At 43.8% G+C, this 16,650-nt stretch overlaps 1 protein-coding gene across 3 annotated transcripts in view; it reads right to left on the bottom strand.

Moving 5' to 3' along the window:
- The window catches only part of Gpbp1 (GC-rich promoter binding protein 1), a 64,195-nt gene extending 56,823 nt beyond the window's left edge, over positions 1 to 7,372 (bottom strand). The window contains exons 1-2 of one of the 3 annotated variants that reach the window (XM_041663402.1): positions 7,118 to 7,372; positions 4,919 to 5,870 (exon numbers count right to left, since the gene is read on the bottom strand). The gene's annotated coding sequence lies outside the window, so the exon portion shown is untranslated. The remainder of the gene's footprint in view (positions 1 to 4,918; positions 5,871 to 7,117) is intronic. The other 2 variants (XM_041663403.1, XM_041663401.1) reach the window with 2 other exon arrangements.
- Positions 7,373 to 16,650: the final 9,278 nt, after the last annotated feature.

The raw sequence follows: 16,650 nt of genomic DNA, 5'->3' as shown, positions 1-16,650 counted from the left end.
GGAAAATGGGAGGTGGTGGCGGGGAGGAGGCAGAAATCTTTAATAAATAAAAAAAAAGAAAAAAGAAAAAATAGCTCAAGACACTATAAACACTGGTTTTACATATAAACTTAATTAAGTAAATTCTTTAAGTATTATACATAATTAAATATCAACTTGGCAATTATCATTTCCACCAAAAAAAAAATTGGGGTAAATACACAATATCACAATTCCTTTTTCTACGTATTTGATATTCTCAAAATTATCCTTTTCTTACATCATACCTGCATCTAAATAAACTATTATCTCAAAGTCTCATTGGGGTCAGTGAAATAGCTTCCCAGATATAGTCACTTGCTGCGAAGCCTTAGCTGGATGGTTGAGAAAACCCAATTTCTGAAAGCTGTCCTGACTTCCACATGAATACACAACACATGTACACACGCACAGTCTTTAAGGTTTTCAATATAAGTGAGACAGACAAGGCCAAATATGATGGCACAGACCCATAATTCGTCTGAGGAGCCAGAAGCAGGAGGATCATCTCAAGTTTAAGACCAGTCTGAACTGCACAGCAAATTCCAGGAAATAGTGAGATGCTGTTTCACTCATACACACACATACACCAACATACATACACACACACAATCAAGACAATATGGTCAAAACACAAAATCATCTGACATGGGTTCACATATCTCTCATTTATTTTACTTTGAAACTAAAATGTCCCATCTTTCAATGTTTGGTTTTTTGTTTTTGTTTGTTTGTTGTTGTTTTCCTTTTGCCGTGCATCCAACTCACCAACAGCTTTAAAAACAAAAACTATATAGTAATCTCAGGGCAAAATCAGTGAGAAAGTAAGGCACAACAAATATTTAGATCCACATTTGTAAGAGACTACCAAGGAAAGTCATTATCCAAATAGCTATTAACAAATAGCAAAACTGAATAGTAGCTTCTCTTAGCTTCCCCAACCTCTCTATTAGTACAATGAGGGTTAACCAAAAGGAAGTGGGAGAAATGTTCAAACAGAATGAATTAAAAGTGGTATCCACAAGAAGACAGTGTAAGTAAAACACAGCAATGGAGAGTATAGACTGTGCTGGGTGTACAGTTTGTCCAGCTTGGATGAGTTTAAAGCATACTGATTAAGAGTACAGGCTTGGCTGAGATTACTACTCAGGGCTAGAGCTTGTCTAACATGAAAGAGGTCCATCCTCAATACATGGGGGGTGGGGGAGGTTTTAAGAGTATGAGGAGCAGAGACATTAGCACTTGGATTCTATTTCTAAGCAAGCAACTCTGTTCCAGCCTCAACTTTCCTAAATTTTCTCATTTACACCACTATAATTATACTACTTTCCTCATAGTATTAAGAATGGATATCATTCCCAGCACTGAGGAGGCAGAGGCCAACCTGGACTACAGTGTGTTCCAGGACAGCCAAGGCTATGTAGAGAACCCTGGGGTGGGGGGAGTGGATTATCATGTATAAGTAAGCAGCAAAACACGTGACACCATAATCTGTAACTGTAATTATTAAAACACCTCATTTAGAACATGAGTAAGAGAACATGGGGTGGGGAAGAATTGGTCCTAGTAGCGCGCTAATTAGTAATTAGTAATTAGTAATACTATACAGTTTAATTTTCAGAAAGTAAAATATTGGAAAACTGTCAAAATAATCAGAAGGGGTGGAGATGTACCTCAGTTAGCAAAATGTTTGCTTTAGCTTGCACAAAGCCATAGGTTCAAACCTGTGAGTAGAGGGGCATGCCTTTAATTCCAACCCTGAAGAGGCAGAGGCAAGCAATCAGAAGCCTAAGGTCACGTTTGACTTTGACCCTGGACTACTTGAGACGACCTTAGAGAAAAGAAAAATTCAGGTGCTGGAGAAATGGCTCAGGGATTAAGTGCACTGGCTACACTTCTAGAGGACCTCAATTTGGTTTCTGGCACCCATATTAGAGCGGCTAACAACTGCCTGTAACTTCAATTCCAGGAGGTTCCAACACCTCGCTGTTGAGGCTATGACACTTTACAGAAATTTTTTTCAAGTATGTACATCTGGTTTCTTTATTTGCTGAGGGGTTTATTTTGTTTCATTTTTGTTTTTGACAAATTTCAAGACTAGATTTCTCTGTAATCCTGGCTGTTTCATTTTTGTTTTTTTTTTTGTTTTTCAAGACTAGATTTCTCTGTAATCATGGTTGTCCTGGAACTCAACTCTGTAGACCAGGCTGGCCTTGAACTCAAAAGAGATTACAGCCTCAGCTAGGAATAAGGCAGTGCACCAAGCCCAGCCCCAACACATCAATTGTTGACCAACTCTAAAGACAAAGTTCACAACAGACTACCAAGGAGTCAAGTATACAAAGCTGGTTTCTGAAGTTAATTTACCCTAATATTGTTGCTTGGAAATACTAGAAATTTCAAGATCACAAGAAAACAAATATGGATATTTTCTATGAATAAAGGTAAGGTGATACCAATTCAATTTCTCTCCAGAGTTTGTTTGTTTGTCCCCACCATCCAATACTTTTAGTTTGTCTGGTCTGAAACTCATGCTGAAGACCAGTCTCTTGAATGCTGAGATAAAAAGGCTCACACCACCACGCCAAACCAAGTTCAATTTCTATTTCACATTAAAGATACATACTTTTATACAATAAATTTCAAAAGTCAATTTTGAATGAATGCAGGGAATACAGACTCTTGGATCCCTAGTGATAAACAAATGTTCTCATCAATGTATTAAAATATTGCACAAAAGGCCTGGTGTGACAGCACACAGGTAACTTTCAGCACTCTATAGAGTCAAGAGGATCAGCCACCCACAATGAATTAACTGTTTCAAATTTTTTTAAATGTTTAAGAACTACTAAAGACCTTCTCATACAAAAAGCACATATAATCCAGTCTGTAAAACACAGGGAATTGAACTCTAATCCCAACTTCAGAATATCCAAATACCAACATTCATTTAGACTACTGCTTATTCCTTTTTTTTCGGGACACAGTTTCTTTGTGTAGCCTTGGCTGTCCTAGAACTAGTTCTGTAGACCAGGCTAGCCTCAAACTCAAGATCCAAGTTCCTTGGCCTCCAAGTGCTGGGATTAAGGGTGTGTGTCACCAACACCCAGCTAGACTACTGCTTCTTTTGCTTTAAAGGAACTAACAGAACTCAACAGGTTAGCAAGGGGAGAAAACTGCTTAGAAAAAATGAACTACTAAAGTTAGCAAATCTTTGGGAGAGTGTTGAAAAGTTATAATCTTCTACCTCAGAACAGGTATTAGATGAAATAAATTAAACATAGCCATATTAATCTATTTACTAATTGTCTGAAAATACACTTTTTTTTAGGGGGGGGGGGGAGTTTCAAGACAGGGTTTCTCTGTGGTTTTGGAGCCTGTCCTGGAACTAGCTCTTGTAGACCAGGCTGGTCTCGAACTCAGAGATCTGCCTGCCTCTGCCTCCCAAGTGCTGGGATTAAAGGCGTGTGCACCACCACCGCCCGGCTACTTAAGTGAATTTTTAAAAAGATCACACCACAGGGACTGGAAAGATGCCTCAGCAGTTTAAGGAGGACCCAGTTCAATTCCCAGCACCCACATGGCAGCTCACAACTATCTGTAACTCCAGTTCCAGTGGATCTGACACCCATGGCAAAATGCCAATGTACATAAAACAAATACATAAATACATTTTAAAAGAACCCTCTAGGAGCTGGAGAGATGGCTCAGTGGTTAAGAGCATTGCCTGCTCTTCCAAAGGTCCTGAGTTCAATTCCCAGCAACCACATGGTGGCTCACAATCATCTGTAAAGAGGTATGGCGCCCTCTTCTGGTCTTCAGGCATGCAGACAGAATATTGTATACATAATAAATAAATATTTTTTAAAAAAAGAACCCTCTGGAATCCCCTAACACACTGAAAAATTAAATGTGATAGCAAATAAAAACCACTCAACTCTAAAAAATTCAGTTATCACTAAAAATTCTTACATTTATTAAAAGAATTTCTGCTAGATTAATGAATATCACAACTTAAATAAAACTATCTATGAACTTAAGCCAGCACAACGTTCCTGAGGGTAGGGGGAATATGTAATTACTATGCTAGTTTAAAGGTTTTTAAGTCAACTTGTTCAGTTCCTCTGCTTCTCTCAGTAATGCTTAGAAAAATGAAGAGTGTGAAACACAAAACAGCTTCAATAAAACTTAATATCTGTAATGGGTTAAAATATTAGAAATAGCTAAACCTTAAACAAGCTTATTCCTAAGATACCAGATTTGAAACTAAACTTGCATTATTTTGTTTTACAACTACCTTACTCTAAACTAGATCACTAGACTGTATGTATAGTAGTAATGCAGTCTAAACTCACATTTACAAAGTAAACTAGGAATCGTAAAGCATTTATGTAAAGCATTTAAAACATAAAGTCAACCAGATATGTGAAATGTTTAAGTTTTTTTTTCTAGGTTTCTATTATTCTGCTATTCATAGTCTAAAGTGAATACTGACCAGATATGTTTGTTTTTAACTTTAAAAATACAAAAACTAGCCAGGTTGTGGTGGTGCACACCTTTAATCCCAGTATTTGGGAGGCAGAAGAATCTCAGTGAGTTCCAGGCCAGCCTGATCTACAAAGTGAGTTCCAGGAAGGCCAGGACTGTTACACAGAGAAACACTCTCCAGAGAAAAGAAAAAGGAAAAGAAAAAAAAAACTTTGAACTTAAGACTGTAATAAGTTTGAAACATTTGTAAGCCTTAAAATCTTCTCCATTCCAATGTACTATACAGCTAATAACTACTTTCAAACTATCCAGAAACTGAACCAAAAGCAAAATTTTTTTCAAGACACTGAAAGGCTTGCAGAGTAACACAGGATCAATGACTCACATTATGATTACAAGTGAATTTGCTCACCGTGAGAGTACTTACAAATCCCAAGAGGACTGCACAGGAGGGTGCTGGTTTTTTCTCTATAAGCTTTATGTTTTCCAGTTTGTTTTTTTATTTTGTATCCTCTGAAATATCCAAGTTCTTTGAAGATACTTAACCTATGACTATTTGACATAGAGTTATTTGAAGTCAGCTACCCATATTTGTTCTGAAGTTTTCATATGGCTATATCCAGAATTAGCCAGGTTCCTCGGATTCAAGATCAAGGTCTTCTTTACTATTCCATGTATTTATCACTGCTGTACTTATCCACTCCAGATGAAAAATCCAATTTATGTGCAAAAAGCAGAAACAAAAAGAAAACTCCACATCTGAAGATGACTTCTAAACATCAGCATCTACAGAGACAAATAGCTATCTCAATACTACCATGCTGGTGTCAAAGTGGAACATCTTACATTCCCAAGGAAATAAAAGATAAAAAGAAAAAAACTCTGTATTCTTTCAATGGCTTCATTTAGAAAAGCTGTCCCATTGTAATATGAAAACAGCTGAAGTCAAAAATTACTAAAACTTTCAATAAGGGTAAAAAGAACTGCCACGAAACTTCAGCAATATTTAAACAGTAATTTGAAACTACTCAGTATACAAATCAAACATATCTTACAGTTCTGGCTGAAGAACACCAACAGGAGAGGGGAAGAGACAAAAATAACACCAGACGAAATACTTTAACGACTTATATAATCCGTTTGAACCAAAATACTGAAGAAATGACTGGGTCTTTTAGTAGCACGATGAATTTGTTTACCAATATCAATTCACTTCAGAGATGATTCTTGTCAATTCTAATAAACTTCTGGGGCAAAATTACCCAAAACAAAAACAGAACTGTAATTCCAAAATGGCCACTTGAAATATCCGGGGCCTAAACAAAACCTAGATGATGATCTTCATATCTGCATAATTCAATCACCTGTAAAAGTAATAAAAAAAAACTTAAATCACAGTTTTTATTTTTCAGATAAAAACTAACCACTTTGGGGCGGTGGGGAGGATCAACCCATGGCGAGAACTCCTATCTGTACATTCCTAAAAAGAGAGGTGGGAAAAGAGCCTAACCCTCAGTAAAAGCCTACTGAATGAAAAGGACTTCAAAGTCGAGGGGCAGAAAACAGTGGGTGACGGAATCACAGAGCAAGTTCCGATATAAACTTGGAACTGTGTGCAGGAGGAACACCGGAGGATGTTATGTGCAAAACTTCAAAACTTTCTGAGCAAATATTAAAACTATGAAACGGACACACCATCTCACGATGGATCTTCCCTAATTCTACCCCATGTGCCAAAGGAAAACAAATGGACAGGTGGTGCTGCCATGGAGCGTTAGTGAACCTAACTCCGAGGACGAGAGGCGAAAAGAGAAGGACGCTCCTTCCAAAAAGCAACGTCTCGGAGATCGAAGCAGCTGGATCTCCCCACTAAGGCAGGCTGGGAAGGTGGGAGGGGAGCGTGGCAAGGAGGTCCCTAAGATTAGCCTGAGGGGCGACTTCCCAGCCTCGGGGAGCAGCCGTGGGATCAAGGTGCCAATCCCTATTTTCTTGAATCAAGCAAACAGGTTCGTTCAAAACTCGAGGTGTACAGGACACGGGGCTCCACTCGTACACCGCGTTAGGGACGGTGTTCTCCCCGAAAAAAACAAAAACCCAGGTCCCGTCCGACCCGGAGCCCACACGACTTCGGAGCGCAGGCAGCGCTCGCCTCGGCGAGCGACAAACGCGGCAACTGCCACGGCGCCGGGCGCGGCGGGGAGGGCGAAGCGCCGGCGAGCGGAGCGCGGCCAGGCCCCAGCTCGGCAGCCACTTCCCCCGGTTCCCCGGGCCGGTGCCCGGGCAGGCGCGTGCCGGGCCCTGAAGCAGCCCGACGCCGCGGACGCCGGCGCCGCTCCCGGCCTCCGCCGGGCACCCCCCCACGGCCCCCGAGGCCCGCCGCCCACCTCTTCCCCACTGCCGCCGCCTCCGCCTGCGCTCCGCCGGGCTGAGTCAACGCCGAGGGCGGCCGCCCCGCGCCCCACGCTGTCCCCCGGGCCGCCCGCAACCTCACGCCTCGCGCCACCAACGCCGCTCCCGACCCCCTCCAGCCCCAACGCCGACACGGGCAACCCCCCCTCCCCGCCCCGCTCGCCCCCGGGAATCCCGTCCGGGGCCCGGGGGACGGTGTTACCTTCTGCCCCACCAGAGGTGCCCCTGGCCTGGGGGTGCCGCTGCGCTCGATCCCGGGAGGAGGTTTTCGGTACTTTGAATAATCCCCTTTTGCCGCTTTTCCCTCCCCCACAACCAGTCTCAGTCCCAAAATGGCGCCGACCCGATCCGCAATGTTCTGGGCCAAGTCTCGCGAGATCGTGGAAGGTGGCGAGGCGGGGAAGGAACTGGCGAGGTTGAGAAGTGAGCGGAGGAAGGCGGGGCGAGGCGGGCGAAGAGGAGGAAGAAAGGGTGTGGAAGAAGCCGTGCAAACGAACCCGCGGGGCGGGGCGGCAGGAGGACAGCCTCCACGACAGAACCTTCGGGCCTAAGTAACCGCTCACGCCCGGGTCCGCAAAGCTCCTCCCTCTACGTCGGGCGCCTGGGGGAGGGGAGGGGCGTGGCTAGCCAGGGGGCGGGGCTCTGAGGAAGACCCGGAGGCTGGTCCGCGCGGCGGGGGTGGGGGGGTGGAGGGGGCGGAGGCTCGGCGCGATGACGTCAGGAGCAGCTGGAGCCGGGGATTACCCCCTGCTGCTGACGTGAGGACGGTGAACAATCCGGAACGTTCGGTGGAAGGGGGGGGATTCCCGGCCGTTCCCGGAGGAGCGCCCCTTTCCAGCCGCGGGCCGGCCCTTCCCGAGCTCGGGACGGTGGAGTGGGGCGGGCACGAGCGAGGGCGAGCGAGCGGGCGGGTGGGCGCGATCTCGCTGGGTGGGCGGCACTCCTGCGTCTGCCGGACGGCGGAGCCCGGGACGGCCGCATCGCTCGCTCGCTCGCTCGCTCGGCCAGAAGCCGCAGCGGTGACTCGCGGGCCGCTGGCTCGGCCCTGGCACTCCGAGGCACGTGGGCGGAGCTGGCCCTGCTAGTGCCCGAGTGATTGGGCGGCGCGGTCGCGTGCCGCGCGGAGCGTGCGGGACGTTAACACGCGGAACCCGGGCTAGGGACTGCGAGGCTTGGCGGGAGCCCGGCTTTCACAGGCGTGCACCGGCTGCAGGATGGCATCCAGCTAGTAATTCATGTTTTCTAACAAATGTTCAGCGGGTAGATTGTTGCAGCAGAGTTGTCCTGGGAATCCGCATAGCGCAAACCATTGTTGTTTAAAAACAAAAATAAGTGTTCGGATTCCATAAACGTGGTAACTGAAGGATCACTTTGAAAAACGGTAAAGTTGGCATTCCTAGAGAAGAAAGGTTGTGTTTGGAAGAAACGAGAGTATAAACGGGCGTATAACGAAGAAAAATCAATATTTGCCTCTACATTCCCCAGAGCCACGGGAACGTCATATCGCAGAAACTAAGCCTTTATAGGCATTGTGGGGTTTGTAGTTTTAGTGCAGTGTTCCTAAAAGTTCGCCAACTGCTGCAATGTAAACTCACCGTAATTTACACCTCAACTTTTATTCATCGTGGAGATTGTCACCTTGGGTAATTAATAAATGACCCCCTGCATACAAAGGGAAAGTTTGGTTTTTTTTGGGGGGGGGGGTGTTGTTTTTGGTTTTTGTTTTTGTTTGGTTTTTTGGGGGGTTGGTTTTTTTGTTGTTTTTTTTTTTGGATTTTCTTGATGGGGTTTCTCTGTAGGTTTTGGGGCCTGTCCTATCGTAGACCAGACTGGCCTCGAACTCACAGAAATCCGCCTGCCTCTGCCCTCCAAGTGCTGGGATTAAAGGCGTGCACAGCCACCACCCGGCGTGGGTGGAAGAGAGGATTTAAAATTTACTGAATGCTATCTGTTTTAATCCTGTACCAGTCTCTAAGGTGTGGGTTTTTTTTTTCCTTTTTCACATAAGGAAACTGGTTTTATATTAAAAACTATTCCAAGTTCCTCTCTGGACTTTGGCTCAACCTGATTACCAGGTTTAAACTTCAGTTTGTTTTAGGTGGATTTGTATAGGGAGCAGGGCGGGGTGCGGAGAGGCAAGGATTCTTGCTCTGCCTCACCTCGGAGGAGTTAGGTAGCTAAGGATAACGACTGATCCTCCTGCCTTTGCTTCCCAAATGTTGGGGTGACCGCCCCATCACACCTAGCTCTTGATATTTGAGCTAGAATCTCAGCTAGGAAGCCCAGGCTGGCCTGGAGTTCTCATTATCCCTTCAAAGTCACAGCTCCCGGTTTTATGTTCCTGGTTCTGAGAATTGGTGTCAAACTGGGCAGAATAGAAAGAGGTGGAAATTATGGGTACATGAGAAGAAAAAGGAGCCCTCTCACTAACTCTAAGTCAAGAATTCAGTGCAACGAACAACACTTGCCTTGAAATTTACTTTTTATAGGAAGTTAATCCAAGAAAGTTAAAATACCCCGGCCAGCAGCCAGGTGGTGGTGGCACACGCCTGTAATCCCCGCACTCAGGAGGCAGAGGCCGATCTGGTCTACAGAGGGTTCCAGGACAGCCAGGGCTATACAGAGAAACTGTGTCTCGAAAAAAACAAAAAAAGAAAAATATTGTGGAGTTGTGGGTCACACCTGTCCCCCCAGCACTTTGTAAGCAGATTGCTGTGAGTTCCAAACCGGCCCAGTCAACACAGTGAAATTCCAGGGCTACAAATGAGACCCTGCCCCAGGTTTAAAAGAAGACAGTTAAAATAGCAATGAACTCTGTCTGCATAAGGACTCAGCGCATGTAACTGCATGGTCTTACTCTTTTCCCTGATTTCTGGAAATCTGAAACAAAGCTTGCTTTGTTTTGTTTACAGTGACAGCACCCTAAAGTCCCTTACAACCCTGGTGATTCGGTGTTTAACTTTTCATCTGCTAACTGCCGGGTGCACCTCAAGAAACACTGTGATCGCCGGGCGGTGGTGGCGCACGCCTTTAATCCCAGTACTTGGGAGGCAGAGGCAGGCCTCTGTGAGTTCAAGACCAGCCTGGTCTACAAGAGCTAGTTCCAGGACAGGCTCCAAAACCACAGAGAAACCCCATCTCAAAAAACCAAAAAAAAAAAAAAAAAAAAAAAGAAACACTGTGATCTTATTTAAATTCCTTAACAAGTCTTTAAGGTTAACCTCAGAACATGCCAACATCTTACACAGAGATCCTGTAAAGACCATGAACTGTGACCAATTTTGAAAAGGCCATGTCCTTGCTGCTGCTTGGTTTTCTTTTACTGGGCCCCACTTTTTACCCACCCCTCTGAGCAAATCTATGCTTAAAAAAAATAAAATAAAAACCCTAAGTATGCATTAACTGTGCTACCCATTGGCGTGTCCTGAAACCCTGGAGAGAAGCCGAGGTTCCAGCATTACCTGACGGGTCCCTGCAAACAGCCACTCAGGCTGCTGCAGTACAGACTGTCTTGGTCAGCTTGCCCCTGCAGCAATGACAGAACCAAAGGAGCCAAGTTTTCAAGTGCCAGGTTTCATGGTGCACGCCAGCAGTCCCAGCACCGTGTGTGTGTGTGTGTTGCACACCAGCAGTCCCAGCACTGCGTGTTGAAAGCTGGAAAATCGGGAGTTCAAGGCCATAAGACTTTGTTTCAAAATGTTGAGAGAATTGCAAATGTTTAAGGGAAAACCAAGTACTTTTCTAGATGTCAGACTGAGAGAGGCTCTTTAAATTGTTCTTTATACCTGCTAAGAGCACATGTTACTTGTCTAATCACAGAAAGAAGGAAAAACAGTTAAATACAAGGCCCTCTTACACCAGACCTCCCATTGTTTTCTGCTACCTTTAATGATGTCTTCGCAAGGCACATCACATAATAGGTTAGTTTATAAATAAGCATAACATTATACCATCTGAGGGAAGAGAACTTGCGCTTCTGTAAACAAGCTCTCTACAAGAATTTTTTTCTTTTGTGTACAAGAAAATTTAATTAGTTCTTTTAGTAACTTTATAGGTATTAGCTGCCTACATCAACTAATATAGCCCAAGACTGTATTAGGTCAAATCTACAATCCTGTTTGAGCTGTTTACCCCCAACTTACAGGTAAGAGTGAAAACTGAGAAACTGAAATGTCCACCCACTAAGAACTGGTTTTAAAAAATAAAGTAAAATAGACAGGTGGTGGTGTCGCATGCCTTAATCTCAGCACTTGGGAGGCAGAGGCAAGTGGATCTCTGGGAGTTCAAGACCAGCCTGGTCTACAAGAGCTAGTTCCAGGACAGGCTCCAAAACTACAGAGAAACCCTGTCTCGAAAAACCAAAAGCAAAAAAAGAGAGAATAAGAAAGCTCTCTGGACAATGGTAGCACACACCTTTAATCCCAGCACTTGGAAGGCAAAGGCAGACAGATCTCTGTGAGTTCGAGGCCATCTTGGTCTACAAGAGCTAGTTCCAGCCGAGCAGTGATGGAGCACGCCTTTAATCCTAGACTTGGGAAGCAGAGGCAGGGGGATCTCTGTGAGTTCAAGGCCAGCCTGGTCTACAAGAGCTAGTTCCAGGACAGGCTCTAAAACTAAAGCGAAACCCTGTCTCGAAAAAAAAAAAAAAGGTACATCCAGGACTGTTACACAAAGAAACCCTGTCTTGTGGGGGGAGAGGGAGGAGGAGAAGAAGAAGGAAGAAGAAAACTCAACCAGAAAAAGCATGGCTCATTGGAAGAGTTCTCATGGGTAAAGATTCTGGGATGTAAAAAGGCATTATCTAAATCCCAGCACTCCAAAAGCAGAGGCAGGTGGATCTCTGAAACCCAGCCTCGTCTACAGAGCGAGTTCCAAGACAGCCAAAGCTACAGAGAAACCGTGTCTCGAAAAACAACAAAAAGGAATTATCTATTAAAGGGATAATTATTCCACCTATGTCTTTAGCATGGTTTAAATGGAGCTCATTCTAGTGATTGTCTCACTTTCCTGAGGAGAGTGGGACCTTGGCTCAGTGATTGCCTAGCTGGATTAGCATGTTCTGGGTAATTTAAAATGCAAGGTCTCCAGCAAGACTGGAGAGTCTTTACCAGACCCTTTCTTTATTGTTGCTTGGGGTTTATTTTATTTTATTTGAGACAGAGTTTCTCTGTGTAGCCCTGGCTGTCCTGGAACTTGCTCTGTAGACCAGGCTGGCCTTGAACTCACAGACACACTCCTCCCTCTGCCTCCAGAGTGCTGGAATTAGACTTGTGTGCCACCATGTCGAGCCCAGAACCTTTCTTCTTGACTATGAAAAGCGAATTTTCTTGTGGGCCTTTGTAGTCACCATGTCAGTATGATCCCCAACCCCACACAAATAGTAAAGAATAGTTTGAATAGTAATCACAGCAGGACTTTTTGCTCTATACATTGTTGTGTATATATCTGAATTTTTGAAATAGTATATATTTGGATATACTATTTTATAATTCATGCTTAAAACTTAATTGCCATGCTGGTGAAATGGCTTAGCAGATAAAGGCTTTGGCAGTCAAGCTGAGTTCAATCCCTAAAACCCATGCTGTAGAAGAAAAGAACCCCTTCTACAAGTTGTCTTCTAACTAACAGAAATTCTCTCCTTCATGCACACATACCACAATAAATAATTAAAGTAATAAAAATGTCCCAAAGTGTACAACTAAAAGGAATAAAATATGTGTTTGAAATAAATATTTATATGGGAAACCTTTTAAAAATCCTTGAAATCTCTTCTGTGTTCTATCATAAAGTCCTGTCTACCCCCACATGTAGACAAAGGTTAAAAAAAATGGGCCCTGGGAACTCGGTCCTAGAGCAGTAAGTGATCTTAACCTCAGAGTCATCTCTCGGGTTCCTAATTGCTAAGTTTTACCTGTCTTTATCACGTGGACTCAAAGACCCTAAAAACTGTATTAGCGCTCAGTGTTCTCCACAGCAACCCGTACAGCTTCAACCGTGCTGCAAATTCCCCAGCAATGTTTGCTGAATGCGTGGCTTCCCACTGTGAAGATTAACTTTAATTGCCAACTTGATTGAACTGAAGACCGCCTACAAGATTAATGAAGCACACCTCCGAGGGTGTCTGTAAGGGCAATTAGGGAGATCAAGAGGGCTCTGACCTACTGAATGGATTAACCATTGATGGTTTCATGAATAGGTTCTTGGGAGGTGGTGAAAGGTAGGATAGTGGGGACGCGTCCCTGTAGGCTGCATTTTGCCCTCGCCCTTTCCTGTCTCCTCTGTTTTGTTTCTCGGCCACTACGACGAGCTGCTGTGCTTTGCCTGCTCCCTTCAGTAATGGAATTGCAAGCTGGAATAAAAAGTTCCTTCTTCCTGCCCAGCATTGGTAACAGCAAAAACTATCACGCCCACCTTTAGCCTTTGTGTTAACCTGGTCCTATCCGTATTCAGGATTTCTTTTATCCTTGAAAGAATTGTTTCCTTTTGCTACCCAAGAATTGTTTCCTTTCTTTGCCTGCTCTCAGTCTCAAATTTTTACTATCTTCAAAGACCCAGCTGAAGCCACCAGCAGCTGTAAGATAAAGCTGGACTGTCCTGAAGCTAGGCTTGTTTTATCTGTCCTCTTTTGTAACTTTTCCTGATAGACGAGTCTCTGGGACACTGTTCTTTCATTCTTTTACTTTTTTTTCCATCTCTTGTCCCCACCCCCCACCCCTGTTTTGTTTGTGGAGATAAGATCTTGCTATGCAGCTGTGGCTATCTTTGACCCTGCCTCTGCCTCCCAAGTGTTGTGATTATCATAAGCATGCTTCATCATGTCCAACTTCCGGTGACATTGTTCTCTTCCCCCCCTTTCCCCCGCCTTGCCAGGGTTCAACCCATAGTAGAATTCCATAGAAAATAAAGTTGTTGAGATCTAACTAGGCAACCCAGGCTGGCCCCAAACTCACGCTTCCTGCTGCTGTCCTCTGAAGGCCAGCGTTGTAAGCATGACCAAATCTAGGTAATAAGTTGAGTTTTATTATTTATCGAGGCTTGGCGCATCCTTAGTGTGATCTTACTAGTCAGGTGACAGGAGCAATGGTACCCACACAGCTCCTGTTCTATCATTAGCAGACCAGTCTCTGAGGTCATTGCCAAGGTACAAGAAATCTCCCAAACTTTTCACCAGTTGGGGTTCTGCCTTTCCACGGATTCAAATGGAAGTTCCAATGCTTTACTTGGAGAAAAATCAGAAACACAGTTTCTCCTTAGTGTGGTCACACCCTCTTCCTTCCGGGCAAGTTTCACAGATATGCGTTGTTGATTAATGAATCCTCCTCAGAGGACCTCACAAGAGAAGAACCCTTGCTTTGTCCACTACAGTGTCCCCTGCACCTAGCCCAGGGCTGGTCTTATAGGCAATACTCTATAACCAGTGAAAGGTTAATAATTATTAATATTTATTATTTATTTAGTAGTTCTGGGCATTGATTATACTAGGCAAATACTTTGGTACTAATGTGAATTCCAAACCCAAATTAAGATTTTTTTTTTTTTTTGGTTTTTCAAGACAGGGTTTCTCAAGATAAGATTTTTTTTCTTTTTTTTTTTAATATTTATTTATTTATTATGTATACAATGTTCTGTCTGTGTGTATGCCGGCAGCCCAGAAAAGGGCACCAGACCTCATTACAGATGGTTGTGAGCCACCATGTGGTTGCTGGGAATTGAACTCAGGACCTTTGGATGAGCAGGCAATGCTCTTAACCACTGAGCCATCTCTCCAGCCCCCAAGATAAGATTTTTTTAAAGAGAACGATTTCAGGAATAAAATGTTGAGGTTTGGAGTTTTATTGTTTTTGCTCTCATTGTGAGGAGGCTAAAGAGATGGCTCAGTGGCTAAGACTGAACTAGAGGACTCAGGCTCACTTCCCAGAAACCACATGGCAGCTCACAGCTCTGTAACTCCCGGGAGGTCTTCCCGCCTCCACAGGTGAAACACATAAAAAATAAGGAAAAAAACACCACTTCCCTAGGTCTTTGGATTTTCATTTCTGAAAGCTCCTATCATATGAAATTTGGTTAAATAATTGTTATACTTTCCCTTTTAAAATATTTTTTAAATGTATTACTTGAAAATTTCACACATATACACGATGTACCTTTAGCATATCTGCTTCAAAATCCCTCCTTCCAATGCCTACCAGGCCACCCAAGACGTCCCCCCAATTCCATGTCCTCTTTTTTTCTTTTACTAATCCACTGAATCAGATTAGTGGGACCCACATGAGCATGGGTGTGGGGTCATCCCCTGTGGTATGGGCCAACCACTAGTGGTCACTCCCCCAGAAAAGAATGGATCTCCCTACCTCAGCAACCATCACCTAGCTCCTCTCAGCTGAGAATAATTCAGCTGTGTTGGTTACCACCCATAGTTAGGGCTAGGGATGTGACTCAGTCAGGAAGGTGGATTCAGTCCTCAGCACCACATAGAAGTGGGCACAGGCCTATAATCCTAGCTCTTGGGAAGAGGAGGCAAGAGGATTCAAGGTTGGTCTTGAATGAGATCCCATCTAAAAATGATTTAAATAAAAGATTGTCAACTTGACAGGACCTAAAATCACCTAAAGAATGCTCTGAAAACTTTGTTGAATTAATGACTCCCAGTGCAATTACGTGGAAACCCTCACAATTATTCCCTTCAAATGAATTAATATTCTTTATACGATCAAGACTAATTGCCTAGCCGGGCGGTGATGGTGCACACCTTTAATCCCAGCACTCGGGAGGCAGAGGCAGGCGGATCTCTGTGAGTTCGAGACCAGCCTGGTCTACAAGAGCTAGTTCCAGGACAGGCTCCAAAACCACAGAGAAACCCTGTCTCGAAAAACAAAAAAACAAACAAACAAACAAAAAAAAAGACTAATTGCCTAATGAGCATGTAGGGAAATTGACAAGGTAAAAGACATAATCAAGTTGATCACAGGAAACTAGAGCGGTGAAGCTAAAACCTCTCATTTGGTGCCCAGTATTCAATCTCTGTGTTTCAGAATTAGCACAGTTGTGGGTCAATTCCGCATTAGTGAGCGTAGGTCACACTAACTGGCTTTTTTTTTTCCAATTAAAAAAATTACATTGTGTGTGCATATATCTGTGTGTGTGTGTGTGTGTGTGGTGTGCCACAACGTGTGCTCTTTTCCCCCATGTGAGTCCTGGAGACTGAACTAAGGTACGGTGGCTTGATGGTGGCAAGCTCCTTTACACACTGAGCCATCTCACGGCTCACCAACTGGCTTTTGTTAAAGGTTCCTAAGAACATGTCGAGTGTTGTAGGGATGTCTATAATCCCAGCTCTTTGGATGCAGAGCAGTGAGAGTTCCAGGACAGCCCAGGTTACATAAGACTCTGCTCAAAACAACAACAGCAAAAATACGTGTAGGAAAGTAATGTGTATATTTCAGAATTAAATATTTGTAAGTTTATTGTGACCCTTCTCGATTTTTTTTTTATCTCAAGCCGGTACATGTTGTCCACATACATGTATATTTTAGCAAGATTGGGATATAGTATGTACAATAAATAGTCTGCAATTTGTCTTTTCCACATTTATAGTGTTTGTTTCTATTTTAATTTAAGTGCATGTGTTTGTGTGTATGTCACTTTGTGCAGGTTTCTATAGATTCTGGGAGAGGGTCCCTGAAGATTTCCTAAAGCTGGAATTCTAGGCAGTTGTGAACTGCCTGACCTGGGTAC

This window comes from Microtus oregoni, unplaced genomic scaffold (genome assembly GCF_018167655.1).
Source record: "Microtus oregoni isolate MIOR12 unplaced genomic scaffold, Mior012 000014F_ref0000157, whole genome shotgun sequence".
NCBI lineage: Eukaryota > Metazoa > Chordata > Mammalia > Rodentia > Cricetidae > Microtus > Microtus oregoni.
The sequence above is the reverse complement of the archived record's forward strand: the minus strand, read 5'-3'. Positions and strand labels throughout refer to the sequence as shown.